Genomic DNA, 26,209 nt, shown 5'->3' with positions numbered 1-26,209 from the left:
ACTTCCCTTCCATCTCGTCTCTTGCACACAACATATATCCACTCTTCTTCTGACTAATACTTCCACCACTTCTCCTGATCTCCCTGTCATTGTCCCTACATTCCATGTCCCAAACCTCAGAAACCGATCTCCACTTCAGGCTGCACCCTGCCCATATGTACTTGTAATTGTCATGGTTCTCTTTTTGAGGCAATGTTTTTATGGCCGGATGCCCTTCCTGACGCCAACCCTCTTAGTCGTCTCTTACGACACGCAGGGATACGGTGTACCTATTCTGACCAGGGTACACACTGGGAAACGTTTAAAACATGGAAATTCGGGGGGGGGGGGGGGCGGCATCAGCATCACGGCTGCGGTTTAAACATATTCCAACAATATCCAAACAGAACCATGAAAACCATGAAAAACAATCTGGGAAAAGTCTCCAAGCGAGAATGTGGATTTGAGAAAGAAGGAGCAGAGGCGGAAGAAAAACGAGATACAGGGGGCGGGGCACAAGTCGAGACGAGGAGGAGAGCGAACAAACGTGTCCGGGAGGAGAGAAAGAATCAATATAGAATTCTTTGTCTAGGGAGGTGAGGTGAGGGGGAGAAAATAAAATAAAAGAAAAGCAATACAGCGAAGGAAAGAACCCAAATCGACAAAACACCGACGGGGGGAGGGAAGCCCCAAGTTACCAGGCCGCGCACGAGGTACGACCCAGAAAACGATTAACTACACACAAGTTTGTACGAATTACAAACCAATACCAACCAGAAACACACAACAACACGTACACAGCAAAATAACCAGTGGAAATTTGACAAAGACAAGAATGGGAAAACACTTAAACTTCGATGCCGTGGAGAGCTCGAAGTACGCTTCACTCGCCCGAGGAACCGGAAGTCCACTCCGGACACGTGTTTTTCAACACGAGCGCAAGTGCAAAAAGTGTTCAACACTAACGTAACATAAGTGCGAAAATTGGTTTTACAACACTAACAGGAGCACGAAAAGTGGTTTTCAACGCCAGCACAAGTGCGGAAAGTGGTTTTGCAATACTAGCACATGCGTGAAAAGTGGTTTTCAATGCCAGCACAAGTGTGGAAAGTGGTTCTGCAACACTAGCACAAGGGTGGAAAGTGGTTCTGCAACACTAGTATCCAAAAATAACTCCAGAAATGGACTCCCCATACTCTAAGACCCCTAGAAAGAGGTATTACACGACCCTGTAGGTCATCGAGATCAAAAGATGAAAATTGGCCAACATCCAAGATAGCGGTGGCCGCCATCTTGAATTCTGAGAAATGCTCAACGTTGCACAAGTAGCAACAAAGTTAATTTGACTCACTATATAGAACACATTTCCATGAAAAAAGTTCACAGTAGTTAACATTGCAGGGTCAACATTTTGGCAACCTGACTATCCTCCCCCCTGGCAACTTCAGTAAGTAATGTATAAAATACACTTATTGTACATACAGTATATCGAATTCCATATGGTGGCATTTTTTGGCTTTTCATAACACTTGATTCAATCTACTAGCTGTAGCATGCCGTATTAGCGTTTCCCTAATTAACAACGTCTTCTTTAACGGCTACAATTACTCCCCCACTCTTGTGGGGTTTCCTGGGGGAAGCTTGGCCTGAGTCTTTCACGAACCGACTGGCCAGCCCTGGCATTAAACAAGGTTAGGGCAGGAATTTGTACTTTGTTCAGGGTGCCAACAATAGCTTACGCACTTTCGCAAAGGACACTGTGGTAGGCATCTTTAGCATCCACCAAGTAATGCCAGCAGATGGAATGCCCATACTGATGGATCACCATGCCTGTGAAAGATTGGGATGACAGCTTATACAGTCACGTGAAAAAGTAAGTACACCCCATGTAAAGTTTTGACTTTTTCAACATATTTCAACATACAGCTATTTGATCCTCATTTCAACAATATTGATAAAGGTGATATAATATAACAAATATCATGAAACATTTACATTTTGTAGTCCATTGTATAATTTAAATAAACATAAATGCAAATTTCACATGTGGAAAAAGTAAGTACACCCTTGGCTCAAATAGGTGGTATTGCCCCCTTTGGCAGAAACAACCCCAAGTAGGCGTTTCTTATAACTGTCTACCAGTCTCTGACATCGACTGGGAGACATTTTTCCCACTCCTCCATGCAGAATTCTTTCAGCTGTGCGATGTTTGAGGGGTTTCTTGCATGCACAGCTCGTTTGAAATCCCCCCACAACATCTCGATGGGATTTAGATCCGGGCTTTGACTTGGCCATTCCAGAACCCTCCATTTCTTTCTTTTCAGCCATTCCTTGGTGGATTTACTGGTATGTTTAGGGTCATTGTCATGTTGCAAGGTCCACCTTCGGTTGAGCTTCAACTTTCCGACAGATGGCCTCACGTTATCCTCAAGCACCCTCTGGTACAATGAAGAATTCATAGTGAATTCTATGATGGTGAGCTGCCCAGGCCCTGATGCAGCAAAGCTGCCCCAAACCATAATATTTCCACCACCATGCTTTACAGTTGATATCAGGTTCTTGTGGTCAAATGCTGTCTTTGGTTTTCGCCAAACATGTCTTCTAGTACTGTGGCCAAATAGCTCTACCTTTGACTCATCTGTCCCAAGCACATTGTTCCAGAGGTGCTGGTCTTTGCCTAGGTGTTCATTGGCAAACTTTAGTCTTGCCCTGATGCTCTTTCTGGACAGCAAAGGTTTCCTCCTGGCACACCTCCCATGTAGATCAAATTTGTGCAGCCTCTTTCTTATGGTAGACTCGTGCACTTTGACATCAACAGTGGCAAGAGCTACCTGTAGGTCCCGTGATGACATTCTGGGGTTCTTAGAGACTTCTTTCAGCATCTGGCGGTCTGCTCTCGGGCTGAACTTGCTGGGGCGGCCTGGCCTGAACAAGTTAGCAGTTGTTTGGAATATTCTCCACTTGTAGATGATCTTCCGGACAGTCAAATGATCGATTTCAAATTGTTTGGAGATCTTTTTAAATCCCTTCCCAGACTCGTAGGCATCTATAACCTTCTTTCTGAAGGCCTCAGATAGCTCTTTTGATCTAGGCATGGTGACGCTGCACACTTCAACAACAAAGAGCAAACCAAACTAAATGTCTGAGATTTAAATAGACATGTTCCTCCAAGATCCTCTCTAACGATGTTCTAATCATTTGCACCTGAGCTGGTGCACCTGATTCTAATTTTAGGTATTTGAAATAGTGATAAATGGAGGGGTGTACTTACTTTTTCCACATGCAAAATTTGCATTTGTGTTTATTTAAATTATACAATGGACTACAAAATGTAAATGTTTCATGATATTTGTTATATTATATCACCTTTCTCTATCAATATTGTTGAAATGAAGATCAAATAGCTGTATGTTGAAATATGTTGAAAAAGTCAAAAGTTTACATGGGGTGTACTTACTTTTTCACGTGACTGTAGCTGGGTCAGGATTCAAACCCAGCCTAGACAGCTTAGAGGCAAGTGTGTGTATCTCTTGGCCATCCTGCTAACCCATTTGACTAACGGATTCAACCCCTATTGATAAGTTACATGCTGTGTGTGGCCACTCTCATCATCGCAATTATTACCTTCGCCACCGAAGGTGGATGGAGGTTATGTTTACATTTGTTTGTTTGTTAGTATTTGGGTGTGTGACAAGGACAAATTGATTCGATTTTGGTGAAGATCCAAATCGAGATCCGGATACAATCTTTTTTTTGAAGTGATTCTTCACCGTTGAGAGATGGTGCCAAGAACGATTCACAGTATAGCATAATATTTCAAAAATTTGTAGACGGACTGTGACAAAACTAGGTGTACGAGTTGATTACGCGACATGAACAAGGCGATTCTACTTTGGTTAAGGTCTGCATCTGGATTTGGCCTATCAGTGGAATACAAAATGTAAACTGTTCAGCATGGTGGGAATATACACTCTGCCGAGTGCCGTTCTAGTTGCCCCTGCAACTGTAATGTAGAATATATTTTTGGGAATGTTGCTGTCCAAGAAAGGCATTTGATCAATGTGGAAATGGAAACACAAATGATCATGCATGCACACACAAAAAGTTACTGATAAATGCACAGATGAGTTCAAGATTAAATTGTCATAGAGGGAATGGTCTTTCGAGCGATTTGCACAGGAAAATGGGATTGGATGTCAATGCCACATGAACTCCATGAGGTGGATGACTGATGATGAGAACTCATGGAATAAGTAAATGAACATTGTGTCAAGTTGTACACAAGGGCCATCTTGTCATTACCGCAATGACCACATGAAACAGTGACGTCAAGTATATTGTTATCGATTTTGGTGCCATGGATCAACTTTAACGTTTTGGGATTACATGGCATAAACAAACATCACATTTAAGGTTAGTTTCACCCTTATTTTATTGGTCAGAGAGTACTAATGAAACCTCACTTTGACCGATTCATAAACGTCGGCACAACTACAATATCTTCTGGGATTACGTGGCAACACATGGTAACATTTTTGTCAATATGTGGTGGCAAAGTATTGTTTCGATGTTTATGACATGGTACAACCCAAAATCGCTTTAGTGATTTCAACACAGCCTTCAATGGTTTAAAGATTGGATCAAGCCAAAGCTTTATGAATACAAAATAATATAGATAGTGGAAATTCACAGATTAACCATCCAGTTATGACACACTATTCGTACCATTCATCACAAGACGTGTGACTTTGGTAATGGAAATGTTCAGTCTCTTCTGAACTATCCTCAGGTCTACAGGCACGACGAATGCAAGATATGACATTTGTTGGGAATAAAAACACCCTTCATAATAAGTCACCTCTACAAAAAAGTATACAAAAATATAGTAAACACAGTATAATATAGTATACAGCATACAAAAATAATAAATAAATAACCTGCATTGGGTGGACGTCTCAAATAAAAGAAAACTTTGCAAAACAAGATTTTTGTATTAATACTTTGTATTTTCAAAAGCATTACTGATAAAGCAAATCGGGGACGTAAAATTTCATAAAGTACAACCACATTATTGCAGCTCTACAATGACCGACTGCCGATGTCTTGATATAAGAGTACAATCAAATTTACACAAATACATCACGGTCTTACCCAAAGACCCCTCAAACAGCGCACCACGCAGACCACACAACCAAAGGTCTCACAACCCACCCCCCCCCCCCCCCCAACCACCCCACCACACAACCAAATCTAACCGTGGTTTCCTGGACTGGCCTCCCATCTCTACTTCCTCTGGCATCAACTCATCCTGGGAATTCTTCCAAAGTAAATTGCTCTCTCCCATGCACAGATTTATCCCATCTCGTCTTCAGTTGTCATACCCTTCCTCCCGTCCATGGTACACAGAATATTGTGGTGAGGCAGTTGCCGTGAAACAACTTGCCTTCGCTTCATGGAAGGCAAATCCAACGGAAGGCAATCTCCATTCTTTTCACAAAGCCCGGAACAAGTGTGTGTCTACCCTCAGTAGAGCCAGGGAACAATATCTATCTACTCTCAAGACTGAACTCTCAAACCCATCTTCCTCCTCCAAATCCTGGTGGCGTCTGGTCAAATCTATTTCTGGTTTTTTTATTCCCCCTCCATCCCCTCCCTTACATCAAATGGCTACACAGCTGACTCGCATGTGACAAAGCTGAACGCCTCAACTCTGTGTTTGCCTCAAAATATTGTGTCCCAAACCCGTCTCTCTCTTTGTACCCACCTTACCCAGTCGGACGCAGCTGCTCCTGGACTCTGTCCTTCTCTCCTGACACAGTGGATACGTTTCTGTCAAACCTCAACTCTGATTTTGCAATTGGACCAGACGGCATCAGCCCATGGGTCCTAAAATCCTGCTCTACCACTCTATCTCACCCTCTCTCTGTTCTCTTCACCCTCTCTTTTGCTCAAGGTCATCTTCCATCTGCTTGGAAATCAGCCAACATTACTGCTTTATACAAAAAATGTGCAAAAACAGATCCTTGCATCTACAGACCAATCAGCCTGCTCCCAATCATCAGCAAGGTCATGGAATCCATCATTGCTTCTGATATTAAATCCTTCCTCTTCTCCAATGGCTTGAGCTCAGATCATCAATTTGGATTCAGACCAGGTCATTCTACTCTGGACATGCTGCTTCTGTCAACAATTGGATGGAGGTCCTCAACGCCAAACAGGAAATCAGAGCTGTCTCCCTTGACATATATCGTGCCTTCGATACGGTCTGGCACCCCGCCCTGCTCACCAAACCCTCCTCTTATGGTATCCATGGAAATCTCCACGCATGGCTTGCAGACTTCCTCTCTGGTCGCAGTCAATGTGTGGCCCTGAATGGAATTCTCTCATCTCCCCTTCCTGTTCAGGCTTGAGTTCCTCAAGGCAGTGTTCTGGGCCCTGTGCTTTTCTTGGTCTTCATTAATGATCTCTCTGACACTCTGGAAAACCCTCTCTATCCCTTTGCTGATGACCACACTCTCCACCACTCCATATCCCAACCCTCAGATCAGAAGGCAGCAGCCTCCTCACTCTCTGCAGAACTGGACAAAAATCACAAACTGGCAAACAAGTGGAACATGTCTTTCAATCCTAACAAATCTCACACTCACTTTGTCTATCCGTAAAGACCATCTGGATAACCCTCCCATCTACTTTCTCAACAATCCTCTTGAAGAAGTTCTGTCACTCAAGCTTTTGGGTCTTACTATCAGCCATGTTCTTTCCTTGGAAAACCACATTTTCAAGCTGGCCTCCAAAGCCAGTCGCCAAACTGGGCATCCTCCGTCGTGCGAAGTCTGTCCTTGGCACTTCTGCGCTACTCACCACATACAAAGCTTTCATCCGCAGCTCAATGGAATACTGCTCTCCCCTCTGGGCTCGAGCTCCTGCTTCACTCCTAGCTCGGCTTCACGCTGTAGAAAACAAAGCATTCAGAATCATTGGAATCTCCCGTGATGAAGCTGATAATGAGGGCCTTTCACTCTCTCACCACAGGCAAGTTGGTGGTCTTTCTGTCTTTTACAGACTCCTCTCTGGCCTTGCTCCCCCAGCTCTGTCTGTGCTCTGTCCCACAAATATTTCTACAGGTCGCACAAGATCTGCCAGCAACCCTCTTCTGGTGAAACTACCAAAATCAAGACTCTCTGCTCACCTTTCACTCTTTCATTCCTCTTTTCTCTGCCTATGGAACAAACTCCCTCACTCTCTTCAATCCCACTCCTCTCTCCAGGTCTTTGAAACAGCTGTTCAACACCATATTTCATCTTCCCCCATCAAAAAGCTTGATCTTTTCTACCCCCATTAATACACCCCAAATCCACCTCTTTCAATCTCTGACTTCATTCCTCAAATTCCTAGTAGTGTCGATTTGTTTTACACCGTGTACCCCCTCCCCCCCTCCAGCGCTCTCCCTTCCAGATCTCCCGATGTTTCATGTGCTAATGTGTCTTTAATGTGCTAGTTCCTATATGAGCCTCGATCTTGTATACAAGACGAAAAAAAAACCCCCGCCAAACTCTTCCCCCCCCCCCCCCACCCCCCTTGATCAAACCTCACCCTCCCTCACAAAGAGCCCAGCCTCCCCCCACTGCACCACCTCATTCCGACCACACAGCCCCTCCTCAACACCCCCCCCCCCCTCCCCACCGACCTCACCACCTTGCCCACGCTACCCCCATCCCTCCGTTGGACCACACCATCTCACCTCAACACCGCTCACCATGCAGATACAGTAGTCTCATAATCGCTGCTGCCCCACCACCTCACATCGGGGAACGGAATAGTGGGTATTCCTGGACATTTCTCTGTCCTCACGATGTAGATCGAAAAACAACGATTATATTAGAAACGTTTCCACACAATAAAATAAAAGAGAGAGAGAGTTGGAACTTTTGGTTCCACTTCCACCAATACCTCAATGTAGATCAGATAAACAGGTCCAGGTAAACGAGCCTGCAGCAAGGAACCCACTGTGAGTTACCCCCCCACCCCCCCCAGATGAAGCAGCAGCCGAGCTCGTGGCATCACCTTCATAAATCACCAACCATTTTACCTCAAGCACGTAGCGAGCTTTGTTTTCGCTCCTCAGAAGCCAAACAACTGCTCACAGAATCGTATAATGTCAACAGGCGATCCGATTGCGCGCCGTCCACACGACGTCCCAAAGCTGCGTGACACACCACGTGACTCGCGGGTTGCCACGTGACCTCGAGAGATAACGACGTTGGCAGGTGTGGGAGTAATCGGCGCGTTGTTCGCACGCCGAAGGAGGTGGGTGGAGACGCTCACGGAAGGACCAAACCGTATACAGTATCGCTAATGCCTACCGATGCTACCATGACACAGCTACAGCTGCATGGATGGACGGAGTGTGCATTACGATAGGTGGGAATGCTAAGTTGACGTCTCCGACGGGAAGGAACGGGCTGGAAATGATGGGAATGACTCACCAGACGTCGGAGCGTTGCTGGAGGAAGAGGAAGCCTCGCGAACGCGGGACGAGCCGGATCAGCGCAAACGACGCTCGACGGAAGAAGAAGCCATTTACAGCTTCGTTCGGATCGGTCGTCGTTCGCCAAAGCCCAATCCCCGGAGACGTCGCAATCCCAGAGCTCTCGCCAAACATTCAGCCATTACTCGGCGCGCTCTCCTTAATAAAACAATTGCCGACGACCGAACGCGTCTCGGCCTCCATGGTCGATCTCCACAGCAATTTGATGGCAGGCAGACCTTACCCTTACCTCAGCCTTCGACCCTTCAACACCTTATAACGTCATATAATAACGTACACACATATATATATATAATCCACAGTTGGTCACATTTTCTCATAATCTTTCATTTAAGATGCTTACATTTTGCTCCACGACTGCTTCTTCTCATCTCATCTCGTCTGTTCCACTCCACTGAGATGTTCCCAATTGTGCCAGTTAACGCCAGCGATCGTGCATTCCGTGAGTGGTGTATAGATTAAATTAGCTGTTTGCTTTCAATTTATTGAGTTAATTTTTTTTTTAATCATAAGCCTTTTTTCATTTATTGAGTTTATTTTTTTTTTTATCCTAAGCCTTTTTTCATTTATTAAGTTAATTTTCTTTTTTTTAATCATTTAAGCCTTTTTTCATTTATTAAGTTAATTTTCTTTTTTTTAATCATTTAAGCCTTTTTTCATTTATTGAGTTAATTTTTTTTTTTTCATCCTAAGCCTTTTTTCATTTATTGAGTTAATTTTCTTTTTTAATCATTTAAGCCTTTTTTCATTTATTGAGTTAATTTTCTTTTTTTAAATCATTTAAGCCTTTTTTCATTTATTAAGTTAATTTTCTTTTTTTAATCATTTAAGCCTTTTTTCATTTATTGAGTTAATTTATTAAGATGTGCGAATCGTGTAAACTCCACGACGCTCAGAGTCCGATAATACAGTCTTGAGATTGAGCTTGAACCTTCGAAATAAAATCCACGTTAAAGTCGCCGTCAGGTAAAAAAAAAAAAAAAAAAATTATATATTATAATTAAATATGTATTATTCAGGTTGCAAGGTATATTTATATTGTTGAAAGTCGAGTTCACACTTGAAGAACTTTGACCCATCACACCTGCGCTACACCGCATTAATAATTTGAATATTCCCTCGAACGGTTTTTCATCCTCCTCTTCAGTTAAATATGGCGAGTCATTTCCTCAGAATGAAGCATTAATTACTGAAACGACAAACGTCGCGAAAAGCTATGCTTCGGTTTTTATGAATTTAAAATACAGTACAAACGACAGTCGAGATCACGTGACGTGGATTTGAGTGACGTCGGTGATATGCCATATGGGGTTGCGCTTTTATTGGCGAGAAAAATCCGTTTTCAGGGGTTATGGACCGACTGCAGGGAATTTAGGAGTACGACTGATGATCTTTACGGATTAGCATTGCTATTTATCATGGATTGTTGGAGAATTACAGGTTCCATTACCTCAGGCTCAGGTTAAGCGAGGTGGAAAAATCACCACCGAGCTCCAAACGTCGGTAAGCAAGATTTATTTTGCGAAACAGTGTTGCGGTTTTCGAAGACCCCGGGGAGTCACGTACAACACATAAGGGATCCCCAGGGTAGTTATCTCCATAGCAATTGTGTTCAGATAAAATACCACTAACCCCTCGAATCAATGGAAGAGAAACAAAGATGCGTTGTGAATGGAGTTAGAACTATTCCTTTTGTGCTCTTCCTTGTTCTCAAACGCTCACTCCCCAACTCCGCACTCGAACCTCATTCTGAGACGCTCAACCCAACTCCATACCTCATTCTGAGACGCTCAACCCAACTCCATACCTCATTCTGAGACGCTCAACCCAACTCCGCACTCGAACCTCATTCTGAGAAGCTCAACCCAACTCCGCACTCGAACCTCATTCTGAGACGCTCAACCCAACTCCGCACTCGAACCTCATTCTGAGACGCTCAACCCAACTCCGCACTCGAACCTCATTCTGAGACGCTCAACCCAACTCCGCACTCGAACCTCATTCTGAGACGCTCAACCCAACTCCATACTCGAACCTCATTCTGAGACGCTCATCCCCAACTCCGTACTCGAACCTCATTCTGAGACGCTCTCCCCCAAATCCGTACTCGAACCTCATTCTGAGACGCTCAACCCAACTCCGTACTCGAACCTCATTCTGAGACGCTCATCCCCAACTCCGTACTCGAACCTCATTCTGAGACGCTCACCCCAACTCCATACTCGAACCTCATTCTGAGACTCTCACCCCCAACTCCGTACTCGAACCTCATTCTGAGACGCTCACTCCCCAACTCCGTACTTGAACCTCATTCTGAGACGCTCACCCCGATCTCCATACTTGAACCTCATTCTGAGACGCTCACCCCAACTCCATACTTGAACCTCATTCTGAGACGCTCACCCCCAACTCCATACTCGAACCTCATTCTGAGACGCTCACTCCCAAACTCCATACTCGAACCTCATTCTGAGACACTCACTCCCCAACTCCGTACTCGAACCTCATTCTGAGACACTCACCCCCAAATGCGTACTTGAACCTCATTCTGAGACGCTCAACCCAACTCCGTACTCGAACCTCATTCTGAGACGCTCACTCCCAACGCCGTACTCGAACCTCATTCTGAGACGCTCACTCCCAACGCCATACTCGAACCTCATTCTGAGACACTCACTCCCCAACTCCGTACTCGAACCTCATTCTGGGACACTCACTCCCCAAATGCATACTCGAACCTCATTCTGAGACGCTCAACCCAACTCCATACTTGAACCTCATTCTGAGACGCTCAACCCAACTCCATACTCGAACCTCATTCTGAGACGCTCAACCCAACTCAGTACTCGAACCTCATTGAGCCGCTCACTCCCCAAATGCGTTCTTGACCCTCATCCTGAGACGCTCAACCCAACTCCGTACTCGAACCTCATTCTGAGACACTCAACCCCAACTCCATACTCGAACCTCATTCTGAGACGCTCAACCCCAACTCCGTACTCGAACCTCATTCTGAGACGCTCACTCCCCAACTCCGTACTCGAACCTCATTCTGAGACGCTCACCCCCAACTCCATACTTCAACCTCATTCTGAGACGCTCAACCCAACTCCATACTTGAACCTCATTCTGAGACGCTCACCCCCAACTCCATACTTGAACCTCATTCTGAGACGTTCAACCCAACTCCATACTTGAACCTCATTCTGAGACGCTCACTCCCCAACTCCGTACTCGAACCTCATTCTGAGACGCTCACCCCCAACTCCATACTCGAACCTCATTCTGAGACGCTCACCCCCAACTCCATACTCGAACCTCATTCTGAGACGCTCACTCCCAAACTCCATACTCGAACCTCATTCTGAGACACTCACTCTCCAACTCCATACTTGAACCTCATTCTGAGACACTCACTCCCCAAATGCGTACTCGAACCTCATTCTGAGACACTCATCCCCAACTCCATACTCGAACCTCATTCTGAGACACTCACTCCCCAAATGCGTCCTTGACCCTCATTCTGAGACGCACACTCCCCAAATGCGAACTCGAACCTCATTCTGAGACGCTCACTCCCCAAATGCGTTCTTGACCCTCGTTCTGAGATGCTCAACCCAACTCCATACTCGAACCTCATTCTGAGACGCTCAACCCCAACTCCGTACTCGAACCTCATTCTGAGACGCTCACTCCCAACTCCGTACTCGAACCTCATTCTGAGATGCTCAAGCCAACTCCATACTCGAACCTCATTCTGAGACGCTCAACCCAACTCCGTACTCGAACCTCATTCTGAGACGCTCTCTACCAAATGCGTACTTGAACCTCATTCTGAGACGCTCATGCCCAACTCCGTACTCGAACCTCATTCTGAGATGCTCACCCCAAAATGCGTACTTGAACCTCATTCTGAGACGCTCAACCCAACTCCATACTTGAACCTCATTCTGAGACGCTCAACCCAACTCCATACTCGAACCTCATTCTGAGACGCTCAACCCAACTCCGTACTCGAACCTCATTGAGCCGCTCACTCCCCAAATGCGTTCTTGACCCTCATCCTGAGACGCTCAACCCAACTCCGTACTCGAACCTCATTCTGAGACACTCAACCCCAACTCCATACTCGAACCTCATTCTGAGACGCTCAACCCCAACTCCGTACTCGAACCTCATTCTGAGACGCTCACTCCCCAACTCCGTACTCGAACCTCATTCTGAGACGCTCACCCCCAACTCCATACTTCAACCTCATTCTGAGACGCTCAACCCAACTCCATACTTGAACCTCATTCTGAGACGCTCACCCCAACTCCATACTTGAACCTCATTCTGAGACGCTCAGTCGCTCAACCCAACTCCATACTTGAACCTCATTCTGAGACGCTCACTCCCCAACTCCGTACTCGAACCTCATTCTGAGACGCTCACCCCCAACTCCATACTTGAACCTCATTCTGAGACGCTCACCCCCAACTCCATACTCGAACCTCATTCTGAGACGCTCACTCCCAAACTCCATACTCGAACCTCATTCTGAGACACTCACTCCCCAACTCCATACTTGAACCTCATTCTGAGACACTCACTCCCCAAATGCGTACTCGAACCTCATTCTGAGACACTCATCCCCAACTCCATACTCGAACCTCATTCTGAGACACTCACTCCCCAAATGCGTCCTTGACCCTCATTCTGAGACGCACACTCCCCAAATGCGAACTCGAACCTCATTCTGAGACGCTCACTCCCCAAATGCGAACTCGAACCTCATTCTGAGACACTCACTCCCCAAATGCGTTCTTGACCCTCGTTCTGAGATGCTCAACCCAACTCCATACTCGAACCTCATTCTGAGACGCTCAACCCCAACTCCGTACTCGAACCTCATTCTGAGACGCTCACCCCCAACTCCGTACTCGAACCTCATTCTGAGATGCTCAAGCCAACTCCATACTCGAACCTCATTCTGAGACGCTCAACCCAACTCCGTACTCGAACCTCATTCTGAGACACTCTCTCCCAAATGCGTACTTGAACCTCATTCTGAGACGCTCACGCCCAACTCCGTACTCGAACCTCATTCTGAGATGCTCACCCCCAAATGCGTACTTGAACCTCATTCTGAGACGCTCAACCCAACTCCGTACTCGAACCTCATTCTGAGACGCTTACTCCCCAACTCCATACTCGAACCTCATTCTGAGACGCTCACCCCCAACTCCGTACTCGAACCTCATTCTGAGACGCTCACTCCCCAACTCCGTACTCGAACCTCATTCTCAAACATACATTCTCAGAACAATCCATTTCAGTGGTGCTTTGACTATTTAATCGCCATTCCAGCACTGTGGCAGCCACCCCACCCACCATGTGCCTGGGACCAATTGCAATGGCTGGATCGCAGCGCGCCAACCAATCAGCTGAAATGTGGATGTCAGTGGAGGCAGAATTTAGGGCAATAAAAGCCTGACGGAGCAGTTCCTCGTGAGCGGAATTTTGGAGTTTGTGTGTTCTGAGTTCAGGTCCTGATAGAGTTCACGTCTCAAGTGTTCGGGAGATAGACCTGACCGGATTGACTTAGTTCCCAGAGCACCAAACGGAACAAGAGCAGCACCAGACAGAATTAAATGACTTCTCTTTTACACGTCTTTACACACGCACCTGAACCCTCGCATCTCCAAGCGCATACACCTCATTGATTCGCACTGTTGTGGAGCATCAACCTCAGTCCATAACAGTTCTTTTCAGTGTTCGCACTTCATGCTACCACACCACACTGCACATCTCACTTGCCTGCACCTTACATCTTGTTCGTTACATGTGAGGTACGGGTGAGGCGGGGGTCGACAACATAACCCACCGACCTTTCTTCCCTCTATCTTTCAACTTTGCTTATCTAATTTCCAGGATGTCTGAGCTGCCTATGTCCATGCTTAGTGTTAAGATCATATGTCTGAGGGGTTTTAAGTGCTATGGGTTAAGTTATTTTCTTGTTTGACACTGCATTCTTGAAAATACATGCTTTGAGTTCAACGAGACCTGTTATTAAATTTCCAACCTGCTCGGGTGTCTCTTTCCCCATTGGTTAGACGTAGTATGTAATTAGTAGGTGGGAATTTCACCCCAGTAGTTCACTACGGTACACTGCAGCCAACACGGCAGCGAATGTTTCCACTGATGGTCAATCACTTGGCCGTCCTAAACAATAAATAGTGAAAACGTTGAGAGCACAGGCCTTACTTATCTGATGTAACTAATTCACCACAGAGGTAACGTGGCATTTGGACATGAGGACCCTGCCTGAATTAGTTTAGTCTTTTCAGGGGGCGCCTGTGGTTGATTAGCAACTCATCACGCCGCAGAGTTATCTACAAGTTGTTGGCTTCAGGGGCAAAGGCCGGGAAGCGAGTCAAAAAGAGGCCACTCTTGAACTGGTCGACAAGCCCATAACATTTGGTATCAGGAGTGCAGATTTGGCACCGCCTGACGTCTTATATTAGACGTCAGGAGTAAGAATGGATCTCGAGCGCTATCGGCAGCACCCCAAAATTGTAAAGCGGCATAGCGAGGGTGAATTTTAAAAGTAATTTGGCAGCGAAGCCTAACCAAGACAGGCAGGACCATGTGGATATAGAGGATATAGAAAAGGCTGCGTCCCAAGAGTGGTAGCAGTCGTTGGATCCCATTCTATGGAAAACGCAACGCCCTTCGATGGAACCAGCACCATCCGAAATGAGACAGCTGATAACTGTGATGACCATATTTGAAGTACTAATGTCCAGCAAGGGCACATGAATGGGAGAGCGAAGTATAGAGGTTACATATGAGCTACAGGTAGCAAGAATTCAGGCTGAAGTAGATGTCAGAATGAAGGCTTGTAAGCCCAAGCAGGAGAAAAGGGCAACAGGACAAGCGGGCATGGAGATTAAAAAATGGATGCTGGACGGGCAGAAGTGAAGCCTGGTTGGACAGATTGTTGCAAAAAAAATAAAAACTAGAACTGCCACTTTAAAACTGCTGGCAGTGATGACCAGTTTACTCGCACCCACTTTTGATACAACCCCACTTTTGATACAACCCCACTTTCATTGGACATGCTTTGACACAACCCCCTTGGATACAACCCCGATATACACACACACACACACACACACACACACACACACACACACACACACACACACACACACACACACACACACACCCAACAACCCTCCCTCCTCCACACGCACACCCCAACCCCCCCCCCACCCTCCACACACACACCCCAACCCCCCCCCCACCCTCCACACGCACACATATCCACCCGCCCCCCCACACACATCCACACAAACACACGCACACATCCCCCCACCCCCACCCCACCCCCAATACACACACACACACACACACACACACACACACACACACACACACACACACACACACACACACACACACACACACACACACACACCCCTCTACGCATACACACACACACACACACACACACACAACACCCCGTCCTCCACATGCACACCCCAACCCCTCCCCACACACACACATATCCACCCCCCCCCCACACCCACACACACACATCCCCACACACACATCCCCCCCTTCACACACACACACACACACACACACACACACACACGCACACATCCCCCCTCCCCCCACACACACACCCCTCCACACATACACACACACACACCCACACATCCAACCCCCCCTCCTTCACACACACACCCCAACCCCCCCCCCCCCCACATACACACATATCCACCCCCCCCCCCACACACACCCACACACCAACACCCCCACACCCCTCCCCCCACACGCAAACCCCTCCACACATACACACACACACACACACACACACATCTGCCCCCCCCCTCCATACGCACACTCCCCCCCACACACACACACACATATATCCACCCCCCCCCCCCCACCGACACACACACGCACACACACACACACACACACACAGACCTCCACAAACATGCACATCCGCACATACACACACACACACACATTCCCCCTCCCCCCACACGCACACACATATACACACACACAAACACATCCAACCCCCCCCTCCTCCACACGCACACCCCAACCCCCCCCCCCCCCCACATATACACATATCCACCCCCCTCCCCCCACACACCCACACACATCCACGCACACACACACACACACACACACACACACACACACATCCCCAGCCCCCCTCCCCCCCCCCCACACACACACACCCTCCCCCCCACCAAACACACACACACCCACACAAACACACGCACACATCCCCCCACCCCCCCCCCCCCTAACACACACACACACACCCATCCCTGACACCCACACCTACACACCCACACACCCACACAGACACACACACATCCAAACCCCCCCTCCTCCACATGCACACCCCAACCCCTCCCTCCACACACACATCCACCCACACCCACACATCCACACACACACACACACACACACATCCCCACACACCCACACACACATCCCCACACACACACACCCCTCCACACACACACACCCCTCCACACACACACACCCCTCCACACACACACACACACACACACACACACACACACACACACACACACACACACACACACACACACACACACACACACACACACATCCCCCCCCCACCCCACACCCACACACACACACACATCCACACATGTCAATCCATGCACCGATTGCAAAAAAAGCGATTTTTAAAAGAAAATTAACCTGAAATTGCAGAGACAGAATTATTTATTTTATCTGAGAAGCCAAACAAGGTTTCTTCTTCTTTCGTTGCTCAACTTTGTGTCGAATGCGATCAAGTTAAAAAAGTCAGAATTTGAACAAATCCGTTTAATTCGTTTGTTAATATACCTCATCTATTGACAAATCTGCAATTGGAATTTTATTTGAGGTTCAAATGACCGCGGGAGATCGCGTTATCGTGATCACGTCCTGGAAGGACAAAATAGTGCGTTTCTTCTTCTTTCAACAATAAAGACTTATAGCTTCGAAACCGTACATCCAATCATCTTGAAATTTTGCACACTTCTTCCGCTTGATGAGAGCTACATTGCATTAAAATTTCAGGTTGATCAATGCAGTGGTTCAAGAGTTACAAGCTTTTAAAAATTTACCTTCCATTATTTATTGCGGCCAAACCATGTGACTTATCAAAACGTCTCAAGTAACATTGAAACATCCCCCCATGCGGAACATTTGTGTAAAGTTTCCACTCGATATCTTCACAAATTATGGAGGTGATACCATTTCTAGTTTGAGCTTTAAAACGTCAACTCTGAAACCATGTGTCGGATGACATCGAGCACTGAGGCTTTTTTGTTCATCACAGGTGTGCGAATATGCATGCCAAGTTTGGGCTCGATCCGTTCAGCCGTTCGAGAAAAATGGGTTTTTGTGGTTTTTCACGAAAAACAAGATGGCGGCCGAACCATGTGACGTATGACTTCGAAATTTTTTGCATTCTGAGTTTTTTTTAACTAAGCATCTGGGAAAAAAATCCCATTTTCGGGGGAGAAACTTTTTTGTTTGACGAATTCTAACCTCTTAATGTTAGCATTTTTAATATACTCGATACACGTCTTTTGTTCCCATTGAAGAGTTCTTTAGAATGAGCCATTCCTCAAATTTTTCCATTGAGCGGTTTTGGAGATACAGAGGGGCAAAGTTGAATGTGTTTTACAAGATGGTGCCCATACCACGTGACCTATGCCATCATAAAAATTTTAAAAAATTATACGAGCATAGACGATCATTTGATGAAAATTTCCTGTCAATCTGGCCAGCGGTTGCTGAGAACATTAATTATGAAATTTTCGGAGGTGCAAAATCGGGCGGAAGAATAATAAGAAAAACTCAAGCAGTAATAATAGGTTACTCTCCATTTCATGGAGAGTAAACCTAATAACACGGAACGGGAGGAGCTGGCTGTGGGGAGAGAGAATGTGGCATGTGTGCGGACCTCACAGCACATGATGGCGACCGGTGGGGCCAGGGGCAGTGTACAGGGGGCACTGGGAACGGCGCCATTAAGAGTTAAGGATGAAAGAAAGCCACGGGAGACAGGATATATGAAGCCAGAATGCGAAATAATAGGGTATGAATAGAGCCGGACCGCAACATTAATTAATTAAAAACAGAAACAGGCTGAAGAAACTGTGTGGCATGCGGTTAGTGGATGTGCCGCATGATCGAAGCTGTCTGGAACGGGTGTGAGTGAGGTTGAGCCGCTGTCCATACTCTTGTCTGCAGCACGAAATGTGTGGTGGTGATTGACCCATCAGTCGGTGATATATGCACCTTTGTGCACGCCAAGCCACTGGTGTGGGAGATTGAAGCTGTGTGGTCGGTGGGTGCACATGTGAATGCGGTGAGTAACGATCGAGTGAGTATAGCGCCAGAGTGCGATTAGGATGAATGGACGTTATTCATTCAGCACACGTTTATTGTTCTCTGCTGGCTGCCGGACTCCCTCTCAGTGCACGTGTGCACAACACTCAACAACCCAACTGCTGATGATCGACCTCACTCTGCCTGTCTGTGCTGAAGATCAACCTCACTCTGCCGTGCTGACGATGGACCTTCACCTGCCTGTCCGTGCTGACGATCAACCTCACTCTGCCGTGCTGACGATCGACCTTCACCTGCCTGTATGTGCCGACGATTGACCTTCACCTGCCTGTCCGTGCTGACGATCGACCTCACTCTGCCGTGCTGACGATTGACCTTACCTGCCTGTCCGTGCTGACGATCGATCTCCACCTGCCTGTCCATGCTGACGATCGACTTCACATACCCAAGTCCGTGCTGACGATCAACCTTCACCTGCCCAAGTCCTTGCTGACGATCAACCTTCACCTGCCTAAATCCGTGGACGACTGACCTTCACCTGCCTGTCCGTGCTGGGATCGCCATTACCTGCTCGTTGGCGACACCAGGACTGAGGCGTCACGAGGAGAGGCATCTGGAGCATCGTAGCCTTTGTACTAGCAGGTTTCCAACGTTTGTTCGTTCCCCTCCCCATCCCTCGTGAATGTGTGCTGGGCCCATGTAGTGTTTATTCGTAGTGATCGTAATAAGGCGTAGAATAAGCTAAGTTTCTGCTTCTCGTCCTTTTTCCTTTCCTATTGAAAAATTACACTGTAAATATTTGTAAATAAATCAAATAGTTAAACGTTTCCTTTCTCTCTGTCCATGAGTCTTTTCCTTCATTGGTTCGCCATTGCTCGCACACAGATCAACGATCGGCCGGAACAAAATTAGCATTACTCCGGCGGTTACCAACGGTTTTCGCTCGGCCATCTAAAGTGGTGTACCGCCAGAGGGAAGGTACGTTCCCCGATTGAAACCGTCACGTGGTACAGGTATCGCGCGATGGTCCAATTGGCGTTCGTAATTGCTGGTTCGCAACCTGCTGAAGTACGAAGTTATTTGTGAGCGGCAGCCTCAGGTCCGGTAAGTTCGGGAGCGAACGGAGGTTAACCCCTAGTTGTAAACCTGAACCCCAGGCCATAACAATTATATATATATATATATATATATATATATATATATATATTGTTGCGGATATGAGGACTGTAATTTTTTTATTGTGTGCTGTATTATTATTATTATTGTTTATTCTGCGCCCCCCTACCTCCGGAGCTGTGTAAAGGTGAAAGGGCATCCCATAATTAGTCCACAAGCATATACACGTCAGCCAAATAATAGAATACCCCTGTTTGATAGTTATCTCTTATTCTGTGTTTTAGAGTAAGGCTGTGTCTCCCATTAATTGAAGTACTCCATTGCACCAGTGAAAGAGAATAGATCCCCTTTCATTCCCATCCCCAAAATCCCCATTTCCTTCACATCCCCTTTCGTCATTGCCGAGCCTCGATTGCCAATTACCTCCCCTCCAAAACCACCATTGAACAAGGCTCGGGTCGGGGAAGAGGGGCGTGCCCGCCCATCGTCACCAAGGGCGGAGCCAGAGGGTCGCATGACCAACCAGGGCCGAGGTGAGCACACCGATGGGCGTGTCCTGAAGGCCGGCGGCTTGATCGCCGGAGGCGCTATAAAGGCGCGCGTGCAAGTGGCGTGAGAGAGTCAGTCAGTGGAGTCGGTGGTCAGTTGGTTGCGTTGGTTGCGGTGAGGAATCGGTGGTGGTGGTCAGTGGTTGCGTTGGTTGCGGTGAGGAGTCGGTGGTAAAGAGTGAGTGGACCAAGAAAGAGTTGAGGGTTTGGACCAGACGAGTCGGACAAGTCCTGGGAAAGCACGCGACGTCCACAGCAGCCACAACAGCAGCTTGGGGCCTGAACGGCGGTTTTGAGCAGGGCCGCAAAGGAACGGCGGCTGCTAAACGCGCCGATCGTGCTGCAGGACCCCCTTGGACCTTCCTCTCCCTCCAGCCATCCACCTCCTGCCTTTCCACCCTTCTTGTGTACGTGAGTTTGTTTTGTTTGTTCTGTCCCTGGGTTAATTAAGTCTGTATAAGCTAGTATTTGCACTGTGTCACCTGCGTCTTATGTGTTGTAAATAAACTTGATTGCTCCTTTTTGCTTGTGTGTGTACAATAAATCCAATTACTCTTCTGTCTGTCTTCTCGTCTTATTCCTTTTCCTCTTTGCATTTCATCGTTTTAGTCTTTTCCCAGATTGGGCAGCTGCGGTGCGATACGGCCAAAGTTCTGGGTGAATCGGGTGAGTCGGGGAACAACTGTTCGGTCGCGGAGCCTTCGCTCGGCAAGTAACATCTAAACCGCGATCAGTAACAATATATATATATATATATATATATATATATATATATATATATATATATATATATATATATATATATATATATATATATATATATATATATATATATATATAGCTCAAATTCTAAACGGTAATGCTGAACAAAATATAAATAGACACACATTACAGTACTTAATTTCATCTCTATTTTGTACTTCATACAGCCCGATAATATATATATATATATATATATTTATATATATATATATATATATGTATATATATATATATCTCCCAGGTGAATAATCCCATAGGAAACCAATAGGCCAAACCCCATAAAAATCCCATAAGAAATTGGACAAGTAGAATCTACTGGTTTCAATAACGAAAGTGAAATACTGGACCAGTAGAAAATAACAATTAAAAAAAACAGGTCAATGGTACCAGTAGGGGAAACTGGGGCCAGTAGGATATCCATCGGTCAATGACAATGGGACTCGTATGAGACCAATAGAATACCAATATATAAATGAGCAGGATTGTAAATAATTAATACATCGACATATGTATGAAAATTATGACCCCAAACCAGGTATTGAACCCAAGTGCTCTGGTGAATTGTACCAGTTTTCTGCCATCTGAGCAATGAGAGGACATATGTTGATTTGAGAATACCAATCGGTCAATTGGACCAGTAGGAGACCACTGTCCTACTGGTCTATGTAGGTTTCTATGGGATTTTCGACCTGGGTCTCTTCTGTCTTTCATATTGTTACAATACCATGACAAAGAGTAGGCGAGCTATCGCTGGCACCATGAATTCCAAATTTCTGCCCTGACCTTAATCGAACGTCAGGCCTGGGCAGCCGCTTCGTGAAAGACTTGGGCCAAGCTTACCCCGGCCAACCCAGAAACCACCACAAAATGGGAATAATTGCGGGTCGAAGACAATACAAAATGAAACGTAAACCTTAATAATCATCGCATAAAACGTCACATCCCGAACGAATGTGGGAGTACAATTGTCATACAGTACTGTATATGTGGCGCGCGTATGTGGGCCTACCAGATTAAACGAACCTATCGTATAACCTCTTCACTCCTCCCCACGATTCCCACCTCCTCCATCCCGCCCCTACTTGAAAAGAATTCCCAATCAAAATAACTCGAGATCAGGAAAAAGGAAACGCCTGTTCGTACATTAATTGCTAATAAGATGAGGTGAAAACATCACCATGGTCATTGCGTGCTTGGTGCAGGCGAGTGCTCACGCAGTAAGTACCACCATGTATACACAACGTACGGCACAGGTACGGGTACCTGCGGCTAACGGAAACATGGTAATGTCGCCACGTGCGCGGCTCGTTCGCGACTTGGACTCGCGCTCGAGACCCCGCACACCTAGAGGGGGCACGACAGGAGCTTACCGAAGCTTCCCCGTCCGTTTCGGAAAGAACGCCAATGCCCAGGTACGGGTGCAGGTAATTGCGTTCGCGTCGGCAGTGCAGCATTCGCGGGCAACGTGGGGATTCCTCGAGAGAGTGCCTCCCCCAGTAGACCACCGATCGAGTGGTAGATCCCTCGCAAGACCGGATGGATAACCGAAAAGCTCCAAACGAGGAGTCCGCCCTGGCTCCGTCTCCCGCCTCGTTCACAACCGCGTTAATTATATTAGTATTTTTTTTTTCTCCCCAACCCACTCCCGGCACGACTATAAGCACTCAGGTTACACCTCACGGTGCAGCTGCACATCCGACGGCAGATACCGGGAATAGCGACTTAATATAGACGCGTCAGCTGGAGAGAGATTCGTGTCCGACCGCCCACGCTATAATGTCTGCAGCCCACGGACAACAGCGGGTGCTTCGCCGTGGCGACGAACCTCCAGTGCTGTGCAGCCAAGGAGCTAATTCCATATCGCACGTGCTGTGCGTACACTGTATAGGGGGAGCCAGATGTTGCATTGCGCACGGTAAGGGAGGAAACGATGCACGGTCGCCGTGCACGGACGGGCGTCGGGGGTGCAATGGCGCCTCGTTTTGGGATCCGTTGCCGCAGCAGCTAAATTTAGCAACGAAAGGGGCGAATCGATGCGGCCTCTGATGCACGGCGACGCCATCAATTGCGAGCTCAGGTGTGTCCGCGATGCGAGTCAGGTCGCACGAAGTTGCGATCCCAGAACTGCTCAGCAGCAAAAGGTATGGGGGAAAAAAAACATGAACCTCGTGCAGCACGTGACCCGAATTGACTTGGTAGGGGGAAGTCTGGACGTTCCTGCTTTCATCAACTTGGCCCATAAATCCGAAAACAGGTGTTGATGAAGATCAAAACCTTCCAGGTGCTCATTTGGCACCCATAATCCGTGGGTTCATTTGATTTCATTCCTCGTCATATCGGAGTGCTTTACCTGTTTCTGTACAATCCCGAGGTTTTCCACAATTAGGGACCTCGCTAAGATCCAGAGATGGCACGTTGCATTTTAACCACGCATGCGCAAAGTGAAAAGTGCGGTTAAGCAATCGGGCACTTTATCTGAGTGTCTGTCGGTCTGCAAGCGTCAGTTTATGATCGAGGAACTATCTCATTTTCATTGAATGTTATATTTTGAAGACGGATCGGAAAATGAACCTTCAGTTTAGCAGTACTTTGGCTCTGAATTTGGCAAATTGTACGGAATCTCGTCCCGATCACACCTGCACAGAGAGGAATGAGACACTTTTTTTTACTCAGTTTGTCTAGCAGTCAAACAAGGTTTAAAAATCATTCCAAACAGGAAACTGACTGTTTTTAGGGAATTTCACGAAGGATACAAACAACAGGCACCAATAACTAACGTACCATGTTAAACTAGAACGGTACTCGGTAGAGAGCACACCTCCGCCTGGTTGGCCATATCACTCAATGGTGAAGAATCGTTTTTAAAATTCTACTAGCCGGATCCGGATCTTCACCAAAATAGAATCGATTCTACCTTGTCACACACACGACCTGTCCAACAAGTTTAGTCCAAATCCATCCATAACTTTTTGAGATATCCTGCTATATATTGTTTTTGGCCATATCTCCCAATGGTGAAGAATCACTTAAACAATTAAATAATTCTCATATCCAAATCCATATTCAGATCTTCACCAAAATCGAATCTAATCGACATTGTTAGACACCCAACCTGTTCACCAAGTTTTGTCCAAATCTATTCATAACGTTTTGAGATATCCTGCTACGTATCGTTTTTGGCCCGATCTCCCAATGGTGAAGAATCACTTTAAAAATTATAGTAGCCGGATCCGAATCCGGATCTTCACCAAAATCAAATCATTTCGTCCTTGTCACATCCGCTACATCTCTGCCAAATTTCGTTCGAATCCGACAACAACTTTGAGATATTTTGTTCACAAACGGACAAACAGACAGACAGGGGTGAAAATGTAACCTACATCCACCTTTGGTGGCGGAGGTAATAAGAAAAACACTTGGTAGATAGCATACCTCCGCCAGGCTGATGAGTTTACATTTTGGATCCCACTGATAGGCCGGATTGAATCCGGACCTGAACCAAACTCGAATCTGCTTGATCCTGTCGCATAACCAATTCATCCCCCAGGTTTCGTCTGAATGTCCAAGTTTCTGCACAACTTTTTGAGAAATCATGCTCTATATCAGTTTTAGCTTTATCACTCAACGATGGAGAATCACTGAAAATTTTCTGATCCGGATACAGATTTGGATTTTCACCAAAATCTAATTAATTCGTCCTTGTAACATACCCAACCTTTCCTCCAAATTTCTTCCGAATCCGTCCACAACTTTGAGATATCCTGCTCACAAACAAACAAAACATAAACTCTGCCCACCTTCTGTAGCGGAGGTAATAAGGTGGTGTAAAAGACGCTGCGTCAACGGCAGTAAACTTTCGAAAAAAGTTTTTTTTCTACATCATTTTAAATCTTAATTTTATTTAAATTGAATTTTATACTTTTACATTGAAGAACTCAAATTGCCTTCTTGGCACTTTCAAAAACCTTCCATTTAGCAGTACTTTGACAGCATTAGCAGCATTTTGTCATCTTGACCAATCAAATTTGCCACTCGCCAACTCTGCTCATGTCCTTATTTTTGTCCTCACAACTGCACAAGGTACGGTGTTCTCTGGACTCTCTAGTTTTGTTATGCAAAGTGCCAACTGCATTCACAGGTACCGGTTCTCATCATTTATCAAAGATGCATCACAACAAATGGACAACCACGAGGAGACATTCCAACACAAGGGAACCCTGGAGTTTAGATGTAGCCGTAATATTGTGTTTATTTAGCTTACCTCTCCCTTCATATCCGTGGACAGGGATGCGTTGATTTTGTGTAGCAAGATTCAAACCCCCTTTGTAATTCTTCTTAACTAAATCTCCTCTCTTCTTAACTGGCAATCTGTCAATGTCAACCTTTCTCTTTCTCTCTCATTTTGCAATGTACAACATTACACTTTACAAAACCCACATTACAATTCATTACAAATCCAACAGCCACTGGCATAACGTGCGGACGGGGATGTGAACCTCCTCAACGGCGAGAAGCAGCAGAACAAAGCACCACTTGATGGGTGTGGTTTGCCGTCGATCCCGTTGCAAGACCATGGATTCAACCAATGAGCGCCACATGCCAGCAAGAGCACCATTGAGGAGGTGGCACCAACAAAGCCGCTCCGTCCCCGAACCACACCCCTCAAAAGGGCTTTATAAGCCGGAGAATTCCAGGACTCGGGGCTGAGATGTGTCCAGGGAACATCCAATAGTCAAGCTGAACCTGCGAGAGCGAGCCGTTGCGAGAGTGAGCCTCTGCGGGAATGAACGGACAGGTGTTTTAATCTGAGGGAGAAGGGGGGTGGGGGCGAAATCACAAGAACCTGGAAAAAGAGTGCTTGGGAATGGGA

General features: G+C 46.5%; 1 protein-coding gene across 9 annotated transcripts in view; it reads right to left on the bottom strand.

Annotated features, from left to right (window-relative positions):
- LOC137437528 (R3H domain-containing protein 1) overlaps positions 1-23,176 on the bottom strand; it is a 166,744-nt gene extending 143,568 nt beyond the window's left edge. For 2 of the 9 annotated variants that reach the window (XM_068131927.2, XM_068131929.2), the window contains exon 1: positions 22,710-22,924. The gene's annotated coding sequence lies outside the window, so the exon portion shown is untranslated. Of the gene's footprint in view, positions 1-7,720; positions 7,943-8,068; positions 8,185-8,465; positions 8,593-8,870; positions 8,933-22,709 lie in introns of those variants that run through there. The other 7 variants (XM_068131922.2, XM_078766018.1, XM_068131925.2 and 4 more) reach the window with 7 other exon arrangements.
- Between the last annotated feature and the right edge of the window lie 3,033 nt (positions 23,177-26,209).

This window comes from Myxine glutinosa, chromosome 12, assembly GCF_964187855.1.
Source record: "Myxine glutinosa chromosome 12, kmMyxGlut1.1, whole genome shotgun sequence".
Classification (NCBI taxonomy): Eukaryota; Metazoa; Chordata; class Myxini; order Myxiniformes; family Myxinidae; genus Myxine; species Myxine glutinosa.
This window is presented reverse-complemented; position numbering and strand designations above follow the sequence as displayed.